Consider the following 16,129-nt stretch of genomic DNA (forward strand, 5'->3'; position numbering starts at 1 on the left):
ATCACCAAATTCTGATTTGTCTTCTGGGGTTTATAAGTGTTTGTAGAAACGCATTGCAATCTGTCTGACTGTTGTTCAGATGTTTCGGTCTGGACCAAAGTGTTGGACTAACTGACCGACATCCAAAGACCGACATTTCCATCCCTGGAGCCATTTTAGCACAGCTAAAAAAGAGCAAATTGTGCTAGCAGTTGTCAAGCAAACTCTTTGGACAACATGAGATAAGAAGGCGTGCAGACTGAGTGAGCGCCGGAACAATTTGTTACCACTGTGTGTTACAAGAACATGTAATTTACCAGTGAGAAAGTAGCTGTGAGAAAATCCCCGGCAGGTGGACAGAGGCAGCGAGGTCTAGTGTTATGGAGTGCCACCTCCACATTCACAGAGCACCACAATAGGCCTCTCCTGCCGCTCCCCTCCTCCTCCTCCACCACCAGCCCCTTCCACTCCACCCCACCTGTGTCTGTGAAAGGTCAGCGCAGAGGAGGGTCCTCACCCCCTCCCTGAACCCACAGCTCCCACTCCACAATCATCCCCAACACTGGAGCCCAGTGCCAGGAAACTCAATCAAAGAGGGGCTTCAGAGGGCTCCAGACCTCTCAAAACCCTGCATTGTCTCCAGAAGGCTTCCCCACACCGTGGCCGGTCTATACGTAACACTGTAAGAGGAGTTGCTCATTACTGCCCGTCCCCGGTTCCACTCTGTCTCTTTTGTGCAGCTGACAGAAGAATCCAGTTGCCCAGCCTGGCCAATAAAAGAGAGAGCAGTTACGTAAAATAAAAAAAAAAAAGAAAAAACAGAAGAAAAGAAAATGAGAAAAGGGATTCATTTCATTTTCAGGAGTGCATGATGTGAAGACACATGTTGCATGTGTTAGTGGAGTTGGTGGTTTGGCATGAAAGAGACATATAATACATAACTGTCACCTGCAAGACGGCTCTTTAATGGCATCTGTTTAAAATTTACCATTCATCCCACGAGTTAGTGAGTATTGACTGATAGACACACCACACCACAATGTGTGTGAATGTCAGAGCAATCCATTATCACATAAAGGAAGCACTATGTAGTTGCCCTCTCTCTCTCTCTCTCTCTCTCAGCCCCTCCTCTACTCTATTCAGATACGGCAGGTGAATACAAATCATTTCCCCTCCACTGCTCTCCAAAAGGACTCACCATCCAATTTCAGACATAGAGGACACAAACAATAGTCCTTTCAAAGTGTGAGAAAATCAAATCAAGGCCTTTTTTTTAAAAAAGGAAAACGCAATCAGAAGTTAACCCTTCCAAAATGCTAAACTTGAAAAACAGAAAATGTGTTTCTTGTTTTTCTCTCTCACACAAAGACTGAAAGGATCTATTTTTAAGTTAAGTTTACACAATGGAAGTTCAATGCTTTGAAGTGAAATTTGCTTCAGAGGATTATTTTTATTATTGATTAATACATCAACTATTCTTTTGATCAAGTCAGAGATGAGATTAAATCCTGTGTATCAGTGCAACAGGTAAAGTAGAGAAGCTTGTAAAGAGGAGATATTTCTGTGCGGAGGAAGATCATAAGGATCTGAAATGTGTGAATTTGCAGGTGCGTACAGACTGCATCACAACACTAATTAATTCATATGTACAATCGTCCATTTGTCATACAGTTTTTTCGTTTTCGTTGATGAAAACTTTCAAACATCTCGTCATTGCTTTTTATTCAGTTCACTTGTTTAAAGAGAAGCTGGATAAATGATTAAGACATTTCCATTCTGAAGACTGACTTATTGATTAATTGTCTAATCATTCCAACACTTAATTAAAGTGACACTTTTAAAGATATTTCCGTCACTTGTATTTTCGCTAAATACAGGGAGAAGCAATAATAGTTAGTTTCTGTTAGACTGGACACATGCTGCCATTCAGAGTTTTATTCCTCGTTGAAAACGGTCAAAGCTTTTATTATAGTATCAGCTTTTAAAGATATAATTTTCCTTTAGTCCCGTTCTAGTTGTGGCCAATCGTCATTGGTGCATTTTGTCATTGTTTTTGTTGACAAAGTAAAGAAAGAAAACCAATACGCCGTTGTGAAGCTGAAGCCAGCAAATGCTTGATAAACTAGATAAACTAGACTTGTAACGATGAATCTGTTTATCAAGATTGTTGTGATCTATAACGATTCATGGATTGTCGATCCACAGATTGATAAGTGACTTATGATTTCAGCCTCGTTTTGGCGGTTTCATCACTTTCATATTCACTCTGTAGCCTAGATGCAGAAGCAGTGACAGTAGCTGCTATATTTTTCATCATTTCAGTTTTTGTTGACAAATTTAACACTGATAACTGACTTAAAAATGATTCATCAATTAGAAAATTTGTTATCAATTAATATTCTGAAAGTTGACTTATTGTTTCTGACTTATTTCCATCACTCACTTTATAGTACATGCATTAACAGTGACACAGTAAAATTACAATAAACAACTGCACACACTCACTTCTCCAACCTTACAGATAAGAAAACTGAATCATACAGAATATAATTATTATGATAAATTAAAATACACCACAACACATGCAGAAATGTTGCTTAATGTGAAAGTAATGTGTGTGCCACCCGGACCGATCAAACACTCTCTTTCAGCCAAGTCTGAATGAGCTTTGATTACACTGGCTTGAGCTATGGCCACTCTATTCCTCCACTCAGGTTTTCATATGCTAAACTCAACAAACAACTCATGGGGAAGTGAACAATTCATCAAAGATAGCCCTGAGTAAACTCCTCTGACTGCATTTGAATTGAAAAGTGGCACTGTGAATTTTCATTTTAAATCTTCCCCATCCAAAAGACTTTTGATGGAATTTGATCTAATTAAGCTCTGGGACTGAGAAACTTGTGATATTTACCCCCCCCCCCCCAAAAAAAAAAAAAAGAGAAGAAAGAGACAACATCTCCCTTAAACGAATGGAAATAATTTTTGTTAGGAAGTAATTGGATGACCCCATTTTATTTGAAGCGCTGGTTTTTTATGAAATGAAAAAGAGAATTTTTAAGATTAAAGAATACAATGAAAAGCCCCTGGTGGTGACTGACTGATGGTGTGTTGGCACTTCATCAAGGCTTAGTGTGAACATGTTTCTATCTGTCTCATGGGTGCAGATGACTGAAATGTTAGCTAATGAGTATTAATGACACTAATGAAGGACTAAGCTTTCTCATAAGGAAGACCCTTTATGAGCTGTAAAACTCTCTTCACAAGTTCAGCTGAAGACGTGATGTGAAAACACGCCAGAGACTCAACACTGACAAGAAGGTTTTCTAGTGCTATAGTTTAGAGATTTTCCCTATTACATCCATCATTTGGAGAGTTTTAGTATGTTTTGAGTGGGTTTGGTAGTTTTGCCCAGAGGGCGTCGCTGCTCAGATGAACAGTGCTCCATCCTTACACATCGTCTGGCCCCATCAGAAATAATGGCCCAGACAAGAACTGCTCCATCAGCCCTCATTTGTCAAACGGTGATTCCGGAGGAAACATTGCTCCTATTTAACACTAACAGTCCGCCGCGCTTCCGCTAACAGCCTATGTCCTGTGTCTGTGTTTGACGGGACGAGACTGGTCGCTAATGCAGGAGAAGTGTCGGCTGAGTGCTGGATAATGCCTGGGTGAGGCTGTAGTGGAGCTGGTGGGGTTTTTTCCTTTTTTTTGTTCTAACTGTGTCAGTCTCTCGGTGCAGGTACTGAAAAGGTCAGCACTGGAAGGTGATAACAGCATGGACGAGGAGTGTGTGACTCGCCTCCGAGGAAGGAGACCAGGGGTGTTTCTGTTTGTTTGTGTCCCCCAGGGTCGAACATGACAGAGGAATGAATTACTGCTTTAACAGATAATGGTCCAGTGTATGTACAGGGACCACCTCGCCCTCCTCTGTCTACTCATGAAGAATGGATAGCCTATATGCATTGTATGGTCACTTACATTCAGCATAAATGTTAAACAGTGTTTCAGTAAACACTTGTTCTGGGTAGCATTTGACCTTCCCTGACACTAGTGCTGATACCATATCTCGGTTTTAGTATAACAAAACAATACGATTGGATTCCAACTTTAAGAAATATAAACATATTTTTCATTTAGAAAAAGAAGCAAAACCTCTGCAGTGTTAAAAGTTATCTCAACACTAATACAGTGTAAAATTGGCATTTTTGGCCACTTTTTGAACTCAACCATGAATACCCTAATAATAAATAAATGAGTTAAGACTACAAATGTGAACACACATTTAGGGCCATCTTTTTGAATATTTTCAATGAGTACAAGGCATTTTGGTCTGTCCCAAAAAGGTATTACAATTTGATACCCAGCTCCATTTACTGGGTTCATATATCTGGTTTCATTTTGGATCCTGCTACAAATTATTAAAATATCTGGATTCAAAAAGATTATGGCCTAATTCATCTTGCCAAATCATTTATCTTCTCTATATTTTTAAACTATGTTCAAAACAATCAGGTAATCCTTTACTGTAGCCTATTAGCAACTATGTAACCAGGAAAAAAAAAAGATTTTTAGTTACATCATTATCTCTATAGTCTTGATATTTAAACCCTGAACACCTAAACTGGTGTTCAGGGTTTTATGATTTCATTTCTTCTGGCTGATTAGACCTAGATTTAATCCCTCTACACAGCACATCTGATTGAAGATGGAAGATAAAGCCACAAGCTTGTATGTTATAGAGTTGGCTGTGTGAAGGTTATTCTGTGTATTGACAGTACAGCACCATATAAATTAAATTTGTGTTTAATTACAAAACTGACAGAAGTTGGCTGATGTGTGGCATCAATGTTGGTTTACTTTTTAACACAGCTCCAAGTCGCATCTATTGCTTTTAATAAAAGTAAAACCTCGCAATACAAAATCTGAGCTACCCAGTTATAACTGGATGTTGATGTGAACTGCTTTTATAAGTGGGAACTGCCACGTTACAGGTCTTAATAATGACATTAATAATGGCTCCTTTCTATTAAGCATCTTAATATGCCAAGATAGGGAGCCAGCAAGCACAATATCCAAGGACAGGGCTTCACACAGCTAACGGGAGTTAAACTATTATTAATGTTATTAACTACACTCATGTTTTTCTGCTAGAAAATGTCAAAATGTCAAAATAAAAAAAAGGCTTTAAGAATAATAAGGATGGATGTTCTCCAGTTTTTCAGGTGCAAAAATAGTAAAAGGAGAGTCAGAAAGATGTCAATAAAGCACAGTCTGTACATGCCCACACATTCCTGTGAAGAGGTCCAAACAGGCAGAATAAATGAAAACACCTGTGGAGGTGTACCAAGGTAATGTAGAAGGCTTTCAGTTATTTAGAACTTTAAAATTAATAAAAGGCCAAATCTAAAGATATTCAATACGGGAATGGAATGGATTTAGATTTGAGCAGTGGCTTTTATTCTGCTTTCAGATTCCAAAAAATGCAATCAAACACCAACCATATGAATGCACAAAGATGCATGATTTCAGTTTAGTTTATCTTGTCATTTGATACAATAATTCAGTATCCAGTGGTGTGGAAATGAAATCTAGAAACAGTACAAACATATTGGTAGATAGAGGCTTGATGTAATTTACCCAGCAGTAGAAATCCACAGACAGAAGCCTGTATACAGCTTGCTGCTCTAGTGTGCTCTCGCCTTTCATATTTAGTCATTGCTTTACTCTCTTTCTCTTTCTCTCTGTTTCTCAGAGGGTACAGAGAGAGATTTCTCATTAGAATTGGCTGAGATGCAGGTGAGCGAGGGGTTACATCTAAATTCAGCCATTTGTATTCCACCACAACACCCGGGGAGTAGGCTGTTTATATTGATGAGCAGATAGACTTGGCCTTGGACCAGGACCTTCACCTAACAGCCACATAAATCATTTGGTTTCTTAGTGGCCCCTTCCAAACAGACAGATCCCAGCAGCTTATTACGATGCGAGGACAATCTTCTGTGTCCTGAAGCTGCATCGATTCCCAGAATTAGACTAAACAGACCACTGGAAACGATCCACAGTATGAAGATGGATCCAGTTTTTTTCAAGTAAAAAAAAATGAAACAAAAAATACCTCTAACAAACATTTTATGCTTTAAGGTGGTTACATGGTCAGGATTTTAACCACATGTGTGGCCACTATGGACATAAATCCTCTACTACCTGCTCTTTGTCTAAATAGCCTAAAGACTAAAACCACTCAGGGCGAGTGGACTACATGCTCTTCTTTTTCAAAATATACCCCTCCTCTTCGGACAGTCAAGTATTCTGTCTTTTTTTCTTCAGTTCAAGTGAGAATTTTTTTTTAAAGTAAGAGCAACATCTTAGAAACAAAAAGTGGACCACTTCATTTAAGGAACAGCTCCACATTTTGGAAACTTCGCTTATTTGTTTGTTTTCTTGTTCAAAGTTAAATCAGAAGATTGAGACCACTCTCACGTCTGTATTAAATATGAAGCAGAAAATCAAAAAAACTCCCTGATAATTCACAACATTTTAAACAAACCTTAGGATAGCTATTAATACACAGTTAAATGTACCAAAATAGGCGAGTAGCTTCCCCTGCTTTCAGTCTTTATGCTAGCTGATTCTTATGTTTATTTAATCTGAACAAAAACCAAAATGTAGAAACGACATATTGTGGTTTAGTATGGAGTTATGTGCTGGAACTATTTTCTTGAACAGAGCCAGGCTAGCTGTTTCCACCTGCATCCAGTCTTTATGCTAAGCTAAACTAAGCTAAACTAGTTTCATATTAGGCCTATAGACATGAGATTGATTAAATCTGTCATATAACACAGGAAGAACACTGATAAGGGTTTTTTTCAAAATATCAAACTATTGAGCAAGAACTTCACACTTCTCAACGGCAGACAGCAGTAACTACAGAAATGGTGGAGACAAAGTTTGAAGGCTGCAAAGTGTGTAACAGCTGTACAAGTTGTAAACCCTTGATCTAATGACTGTTTAGGACCATTATTCTACTAAAAGAAATCGTGCAAACATATTAGAGCATGAAAACTGATTGTTGAATCACAGGGAATCCAGGGAATAAGTCATTAAATTAGCTTTAGCTTAGGTTAGCTGTAACAGTATCAAAATATCAGGTTCTGGTCTAAACTCAGTTACTGTGATTTGGCTTTGTGGAGCAGTACTGAAATAAGGTGACTGCATTGCAAACTGTATAAAAAATGAAATTATAATATTGATTTACTCATTGCAATGGGAAACAGATGCATATGGAGCAATGAAAAAAAACTGCATTCAGCTGTGTAAATGAGAAAAATTTTCGAGGCTCAGCCAGATAATTGCACAGACAGGATGAGTAGTGAAAGTAGAGCGGGGCCTAGAGGAAGGTTGTCCAGATGAAGGAAGGAGAAAAGAGTTAGGAAAAGATGGAGATGCCAGATATAGAACAGTGTCTGCTAAGCAGTTACTGAGTCACATTTGCATGAAGCTGACTTTTCTCCACAACCCTGGAAGATGGAGAAGGAGAGCAGAAGCCCCTCAGGAGTGGCCTCACAACCTCTTTCACATCACTCAGGCTCTCTTTCTCCCTCACTGTCTTTGTATCCATCTATTCATCTGTTTGTTTATTCATGTCCTTCTTTCTGACACTTTAGCTGCTTCTCCCAGCACCTCTCTGTCTCTGCTCGCCGTAGAACCTCAGAGACACTGAAAAACACACACACACGCACTCAATCACATCCACACATGGCCCCTTTCTCACATACAGCAGCTCTTAAACATAACGTGCGCAGGAAGGAGTGTTGACACAGGGAACCGTTGGAGAATTGTCAGGCACGAATCAACGATACACCTAAGAAATATCTTGACGCGCTCATCTGAAACGACGTGCACAGCCCAGGGCCCCTCTGTGTGTGTACGAATCCCTCTACTCATCTGCAACTCGTCTGATCTCAGAACTGCTGCTGCGTAATATCACTACTTTATAACCACATACGAGAGAGCTCCAATTTCACACATAGTAGATGATGAAACCATTCAGGTGCACTAACGTTAATAGAAAGGAGGTACTTTTTGAGAGCTTCAGCGGGTCACAGTACAGTGTTCAGTGTATACCAGTTACAGCCATTGTTATATGTAGGCTCCCAATTTTAGGGCACGGAATACAATTAGACAAATTAAAAGAGAACGTCTGGTTTCATATATTTCAACACTGTCAGACATGGTAAGAAACATGAGCAACAGATGATCATATGTTTGCTTGACGTATGCGGAAGATAACAAAGGCTATACATTTAAATTATTGCCCAAACTGATTGACACAATTACAAATAAACCCCAAAAACCCCAAACCCCAAATTGTAATGTAACAGTAAGAGTTTGGAAGCACTTTTAATAGTATTTTAAAGCATTTTTAGGCATTTCTTCTGATCTTTTGACAGTGGGGCGATGAGGAAATGAGGAGATAGTGGTGACAAACGACATACTGTACAACAATCATCCACAGGCAGCCAGAGTCAAATTGGACTTGTAATTGTATTTTTACCTCATCATACTAAATATTTGGTTGCAAATCCTTTGCAGCCAGTGAGTGGCTAAGATCTAAGACACACGGACATCAGTGGACGGTTGGCACCTCCTCTGGTCTTGTTCTGCCAGGGCTGTGCTGCAGCCATCTGCACTTCTTGCATGTGTCAGGGGATTTTTGCCTTTAGTCTGGTCTTCAGCAAGTGAAACACATGATCAGCTGGGCTGAGGTCAGGTGACTGAATTGGCCAATCAAGAGTTTGGCCCTAAAAACACCTTGGTTGCCTTTTCTGTGTTGAGGATTGTTGTCCTGCAGCACTTTGCTGAAATTGGGGCTATAAAAAGGGGATAACAGTCCTACTGTTCATGCAGTTTGCAATATGCACTTAACAGAGGCTCAAACACAATCAATTGCCCTTAAAATTGCGAGTCAGCACTTTAACCTCATAGTTTTCACTTCAGGGTGTCGGAGTAAAGTCAAAGAAGGAAAATGCTTTAGTTCACAAATACTTCGCAACTGCACTGTATATGAAAAGATCGGATTATGTAATTCTGTCTCAAAGATTTACAGTCAAATGCCACACTCATATAGAGCTATTTCTGGAGAGGCAAAGCTCTGAGTGGGTGAGCCTCCATATTTTTTTCCCATCCTCCCCCACTTGGCATCAAAACACACAAACAATAATACCACACTCCCTGACGGCCACGTGAGAGAAACCAGTGAAAGACAGCAGTGTGGAGGTAAACAGAAACCTCTGCAGAGCTTCTATTGAAGGGCCTGGGACCTGAATGCTGCTGCTCACAATGGACGCTTCACGCCTCAGTGTGTTTCAAACCGCAAATTCAGTCTGCAGCTCCTAAGTGTGGCCCTCTATGACTCGGCCATTGAAAACTGTGGACTCAGCCTCTCTGGCAGACAGCACACATTCACAACAACAACCGACTGCCACGGCGCAATGACAAGAGAGAAATGGGAAGAATGAGACAAACAGACTGACAGATGGGCAGAGGCGAAGCGAAGGATTGAAACAGGCACACAAATGGATAAACTGAGAGAGAGAGAGAGAGCGAGAGATCCCCCCTATTGCCCAAAATAAAACAAGCGTAGCACCAACAGCAGAGGCAGATGAGCTCGGAGCCGTCAGAGTCCCTTAACTCTCCTCTCTGCTGTGAGTGCAGCATCCCCGCCCGGCTCGGCGTGCAGCAAAGCCGAGGTGGGATCCTTTCTTCACACTCCACTGGGCGGTGGACACACATCGCACCGTGTCACCTCCACTCACAGAGCATTAGATCAACTCCCCGCTGAATCACAGACACACTTTTAGCCCCACAGAATGAGGGGATGAGCCAAAGGTTACAGAGGGTCATTTTCAAAAACCCTGTGTGAGCTGAGAGTCAATTCTCTGGGCTCTAATGCACACAGAGACCTTGTGTTTAAAGGAGAGCTACTTCAACTCTTAATTGTACAAATGCCATTAGGGAACTTTTCTATCTCTGCGAGCTCCATTACGACACATTTTGTGTCAATAAGAGAGGCACTAGGCAGAATTTAGGCTCCAAGTGCTGTTTTGTGATATCTAAGTATTGACGCCCACTGTCACAGCAGTGGGCAAGGAGAGGGTGTGTTACCTTGACAACCATATGCATCAAACTGATAGTTGGACACCAGCGTACAGTGTTTTGTTTTTATTCCCTGCCAAAGCTCGCTGCCAAAATGGATGCCGACACAAAAACACACTTTGCCAGAGGAACAAATGCCAGTCAAGCAAGTGGCGACCTTTGCCTTACAGACAGAACAAAAGCAGAGACACCACAACTGAGACCGAAAGAGAGAGGAGTCGCAGCAGTGGAAAGGTTGGCTAGTCGTTTAGGGACTTAGCAGGTCTACAGAGAGTGTTAATATTAATACATTCACACTCTGGCTGTATCATAGATGGAGATATTTGGACTGGAGACACTTGCCAGGGATGGCAAACAGACTTACATTTGTGTGTGTTCATATCCTACGGGAGGGAAAATCCTTTCAGAAGAAAGTGTTTGCTTCTAAAAGGCCCGGAAGTTCATACTGTTTTGGAAAATCATGTTGCTATTGCAGATGATCTGATGGGGGGGGGCGACGACTCTGGAAGAAATGTTTCCAACTTACCAGAGAAACCCCTCTTCTTTCCTCCTCCTCCCTGGCTGGTTGTCTTGTTTCTTCTTCCTCTGTGGTTTTCTTCAGTCTGGTTAAACAAAAAAATGGAAGGGGATAACAAATCAAACTTGAGTATTCGTAATTTTGATTTCTCTCCTCTCCCTTTGAGGAAACAACCAGGACTTTAGCCAAGATAAGAAAATCCAGTCTTTCTTAATAAGGTTTCTGGGTAGGAAGTTTTGCAAAGCGATGCATATTTTCCAACATCCAGTGCATGCATTTAACTACACAATGGGCCCACTACTCTATGTTTGGGTTTATTATAAGCTGCTAAAGTCCTTTTCAGACTGGAGGTCTTCTGCTCTGCCACAGTCAAACCACAGGTTACACACCAGGATGCTCCCACATTAAACCTCTTCTCATCAAACGACTGGTTTTATGAGAGGAAAGATTCTTCTTTTATTTTTCTTAAGCATAATCATCAAACACTTCCAACAGTGACAAGTCTTGGTGGTGAAAAGAGAGCAAACACCCAGGCTGTGTAAACCAGAGTGTGGACAAGGATTTTCGGAGGCAGGAGTGTGTAATCCAGACTGATAGACACTAAAGCCTGTGGCTGAAAGCTGGTAGAGAGACACATCTCCTCCCATGTCTCTCCTCTTGTCTCGTCTTATCTCCTTTATCTCTTCTCCTCTCACCCTCTCCTCCTCCTCCTCTGTCCTTCTTCTTCTCTATGCTCCCTTTCCTCCTCCTCCTACTACCTACTGCCATTTTCACTCCTCTGCTCTCGTTCTCTTCCCTCTCACCTCATCTCCTCTTTTGTCTTCCCTCTGTTCTTCAATAGAGTCTTCATTTTCCTTCTCTCTCCTCACTCATCCTGTGTTATCTCAGGGAAGGGTGAGGACCCCATGTGAGTGGTGAAAATATGCAGAAAGTCATGGCACATTTGGAAGGGCGATATACAGTTGTTTGTCTTGACATCATTTTACAGTTAAACTGTCTGATTTCTCACATGACAACTTTAAATATGTTGTCTAGGGTGACGAAAAAGTCTGAGATACCTTGATCTCACCTCTACCGCCCTTTGCTTTTATCTCTTCATTTCACACACCTCTCTTCCCTTTATTACCACCCTTTTTATTTTCTATCCATGTTTAACTTTTCTCCCCAGTGTTATCCTCCCTTCTTTCGCGCTATTCTTCCATCTCAGAATGTTGTTGTTCAAAATGTTCAAAATGACAATTTGACAAATCTTTACACAAATCATGAGAATCTGGGACCTAACCATGGCATCATGAGCCAGAAAAGCCAAAGGAGCTCTGTCCTAATCTATTCTGTCTAATCCTCTCTTTGTCTTCTCTCCCCCCTTCTCCAACCACCTCCTCACATCACCTTATACTCCCTCATCCTTAAGATCAGAAGCCAATGCAGATGTGGGATATAATATTAAATAGCCAGGCTTATATACTTAAATTCAAGACTGTGCGTTGTTTTTTTTCCTCCAAACAGCACCTCTTTTACTTTATGTCTTTTTCTGGATTTTTCCTTCTTTCTATGTGTTCATATTGACATATTTAATCTAATTTTGCATGACAACTGTTGACAACTCTTTGCTCTGATCATGTAAATTTGTTGGATGCATGCCCTGCTCTGATCTTTCAGACCCTTTGCTTTTATCTCCTCCTCTCTAATCACATCCTCTGCTCACATCACCTTTCCTCATCCTCCTGCCTACTGCCTTAAACTGTCATGTCTTTGTTTTCTTTATTTCTTTGTTTTCCTCATACCCAATCCTCTCTTCTAATCTCTTCCCTTCTCTTTCATCCCAGACTTTTTCAGCTTTAAAGGTGGGGAGCCCCCATGCAGAGAGCCGCAGGAGATGAGGCTGTACATACTTGATATACAGTATTTTCGATTTAAAAGATGTTTTTTGAGATTCATCCCCCACATTTTTAAAGACAGTACAAAAATGTTTCTCATGATGATTTAACTCCTTGCTCAAGAGAAATCTCAGATGTTCTTTTCTCTTCCCCTTTACAGTCATTCTTTTTTCTTCTTGTTCCATCCTGCTTTCCTTTGTTTAATGCCCAAACCTCTCCGCACTTCTCCTCAAACACTGTCACAATGAACACAGACAAACCGACTGGCATTGATGGGCAAAATGATTGAAGGAGCCAATCCAATTTACTTCTAGCAAAGGCTTATTGACTCCAGGTTGCTGCTGTAAATAATAGTGTGGAAACCCCATTGAGAGATACCACAGTTTCCATTCGGTTAAATACGAACACTGGTGTCGCTATACAGATACAATTGTGAACTATAGGTTTATAGTAATTTTGTTTCACACAATCACATTTTTTTCAGATGTTTTTTTTTCAGTTTTCTTTCAAGATCAGGAGTGTATTATCACCTACGATTCAGTTATCTTAAGGTTATTTCTCATGCTGCTCTTGCAAAATCTACAGTATTTACTTCAAGCTTTCGTATAATTCACAGATTTGGAAAGCCTTGACACCTGTGTCTTCAGTAGCATATTACTTCTTACAGAGTGTTACACCAGAAAATCTGATCCCACACCTCTGAATTTGAAAAGGATCCTGACCCAGATTTTAAAAACCACTGATATACAGCATCACATTATATTATTGCTGACACCATACCTGAGCACAGAACGACAGCACAGCTGTCATCTTGTTCAGCTCTTGCAGTTCAACCTTATAGCTCATAATTTCTGCCTCACTGTGCACTTACTAGATAGCTGTGAAACAGCTGATTACAACTGAGATCTATGAATAAAACACCACAACAAAATGACCTTTCCACATCCTGTTTGAATGAGCTGAAGGCTGATCCCATCAAACGCTGCCTCCCCCCATGACATTGAGCCAGCCATCCCGCCACCCCACCTCTGCCCTTAGACACCACAGAGTCAGGCTGAGCTCAGTCCAGCTCAGCTGCCATGGTGATAAGCAAAGGAACGCAGGGCCAAGACTGAAAATAGCCGGAGATAGGATGCCGGCAGTGGGCAGAGAGCAGGACTACAAAACGCCTCACAGCAAGAGACCCGCGCTGCCCTCAATACCTCAGGGAGCACTCTCGTGCCATGAGTGCTGACAAACAAAAAGACACCTGAATCTTTGTAAAATGTTGCTGTTCTGTCTACATCCATCAATGAACAAAAGTGATTATAGTCAAGAACAAATAAAAAACATGTGTCACAATCATCCTGAAACTTAATGTTGCTCCAATCAATATTTTCAGGTAAACAATGGATCAGTGACATCATGACTGTGTGTAATTTGAAAGAGATGAAGTCACAGATAATAATCACCTTACCCTGCAGTTTTTAAGCATCTTTTAGTAATTTGTTTTGGTTTACTGGTGGTCAACTAACTGTTTTTGTTTACCCTCATTGTAAACCATTGTTATTATGAAAAAGCACTGATAAACTCACTGTGCATTACCTGCCAATAACCAACAGCAGAAAAAATTAGCAGCTAGCTGGTGAAGTAGTGGTTCAGTTAGCACCACTACTTCTTAAGAGCCAGACATATCTATCAGGAGTTGGTGGAGACCCAAACAGAGCTAAAGGACAGTGAATATTAGACTTAAATTCATCAGGTGAACAAAAACTAGGCTCCAAATGAATGCTAATGTAGCTCCACGTTTGCATGTGTAAATAAGCAACAAGATTGCCATATCAGTTTTATAGATAGATAATATGTCATTGTTGTGTTTACAGCTTGTTGTGCTTCCCTTAAGTGCCAAAAAAATAAAAGCAGCCTATTAAGAAGAAGCTGTAAAAAGCTACATGTTAGCTGCTGAAAATGAAATTTAAAAAAAAATTGCATCACTAATAAGAAATATTGGCTGGAGTTACTTTTACAAGCTGAATATCATTATAAATATGATGTATAAAATATTTAGTACCAAGCAATGTGGATATGCTAACTAAACACAAACATGAATTGATGTTCTGTTTGTATGCTAGAACAGTATGCTAACAAACGTACATCACTTAACTGTAATACAGCAGCCTCCAAGGACATAGTGCATGTTTCTATTTGTCATATCATGCAAAATATGACACGTTGAGTAAAGTGAGATGTCCACAGGCTGAATAAGCATCGTCACTGCAGATGATGCCAGGTAGTGAGGTGTCACACGTTTTTCTAATGACAGTCTGTTGGTTTTCTACTCCAGGCTGTGTTGTTTTCATGTGTGTGCCTACCTGTGCCTACCACACAGTGGTGTGCGTGTGTGTGTGCGTGCGTGCGTGTCCTCTGACAGGGGAAGGGGGCTCAGCCTGTGGGTTTAATTTTAGACTCTTGGCTAATGAGAGGCAGAGTGTGGCTATAGATGATACCGCTTTCCCGATGAAGCATCATTACCACCAAAGACGGGAGAAATAATTAGAGCCGGATCACTTTCTTTTTTTTCCAACCTATGATGAATTTACATAAGGGGACGCTGCTCACAGAGACAGATATGTGCCATTAAACTGAAGACAAGCTGAGATTCAGCAGAATAAACAGCAGAATAAAGATAATGTGTTGATTTGTTGATGCAAGTGCCAGAAAAGTGCAAGCTATCCATGAAAATGTTAATAGCATGGCTGATTGTCAAGCTTTAATGGACATATCACTGGAGAAAACGTCTGCTCAGGAAAATAAACACCCTCACATCCTCACCTTCAAAGACCAAAGCTGGTAGAAAACCAAGAGGATTTGCCGTTTACCAGAAATTCTGAGAATTAATTGACAATTTTCTTTATCGATTTATTTTCTAAATTAATCTATTCATCATTTGATTTATAAAATCTCAGAGAACTGAAAAATACAGTATACGTAACAATTTTGAGCCAACCCCCCAACAGTCTATTACCAAAAGAGAAAATATTCAAAACACTATCACATTTGGAAAAGAAAAGCAGAAAATTTTCACAATTGAGAAGCTTAAACTAATAATCAACAGCTTGTTTTGTCTGAGATATACAAAACACATTAACTTACAATGATACAATAGAGAGAAGAACAGCAAATCCTCACATACAAGAGGCTTGCAGAATTAAATATTTTGTGTTTATCCTTGATATTAAACTGAAGATTAATTTTTTGTACATCAACTAATCGATCAAGTGTCTCAGAATCATCCAGAAGGTTTCATTAGTTTAGGAGGGAAAGAAATCCACTGGATTTGGACCATCACCTGCAGATCTTCAGGAGCATCAGAGGCTTTGCTTTCTACACAACAGGTGATTATACGCTCTAAGAGCCCCATGAACAAAATAGAGTATACATCACCTCTATCTCAGCACGTGTCAGTAACAATAAATCCCCTCAGTGTGTGCATCCGTTGCTTCAGAGTATAGTTCAGTTGTCTTAATCCCAGCGGCTGTGTATTCCTCGATGTGTCTGCTATGACTGAGTGACAGCAAAGAGAGAGGAGCCGATTCCCTCACAAAATCAACCCCCCACC

General features: G+C 40.4%; 1 protein-coding gene across 7 annotated transcripts in view; it reads right to left on the reverse strand.

The window, feature by feature from the left end:
• The window catches only part of nrcamb (neuronal cell adhesion molecule b), a 77,785-nt gene that overhangs the window by 33,143 nt on the left and 28,513 nt on the right, over positions 1 to 16,129 (reverse strand). For 6 of the 7 annotated variants that reach the window (XM_023401456.2, XM_087172722.1, XM_023401459.2 and 3 more), the window contains exon 2: positions 10,664 to 10,739. The gene's annotated coding sequence lies outside the window, so the exon portion shown is untranslated. Of the gene's footprint in view, positions 1 to 10,663; positions 10,740 to 15,954; positions 16,063 to 16,129 lie in introns of those variants that run through there. The other variant, XM_087172721.1, reaches the window with a different exon arrangement.

This window comes from Seriola lalandi, unplaced genomic scaffold, assembly GCF_002814215.2.
Source record: "Seriola lalandi dorsalis isolate HSWRI2012SDOR001 ecotype SW California unplaced genomic scaffold, Sedor1 jcf7180002053683, whole genome shotgun sequence".
Lineage (NCBI taxonomy): Eukaryota > Metazoa > Chordata > Actinopteri > Carangiformes > Carangidae > Seriola > Seriola lalandi.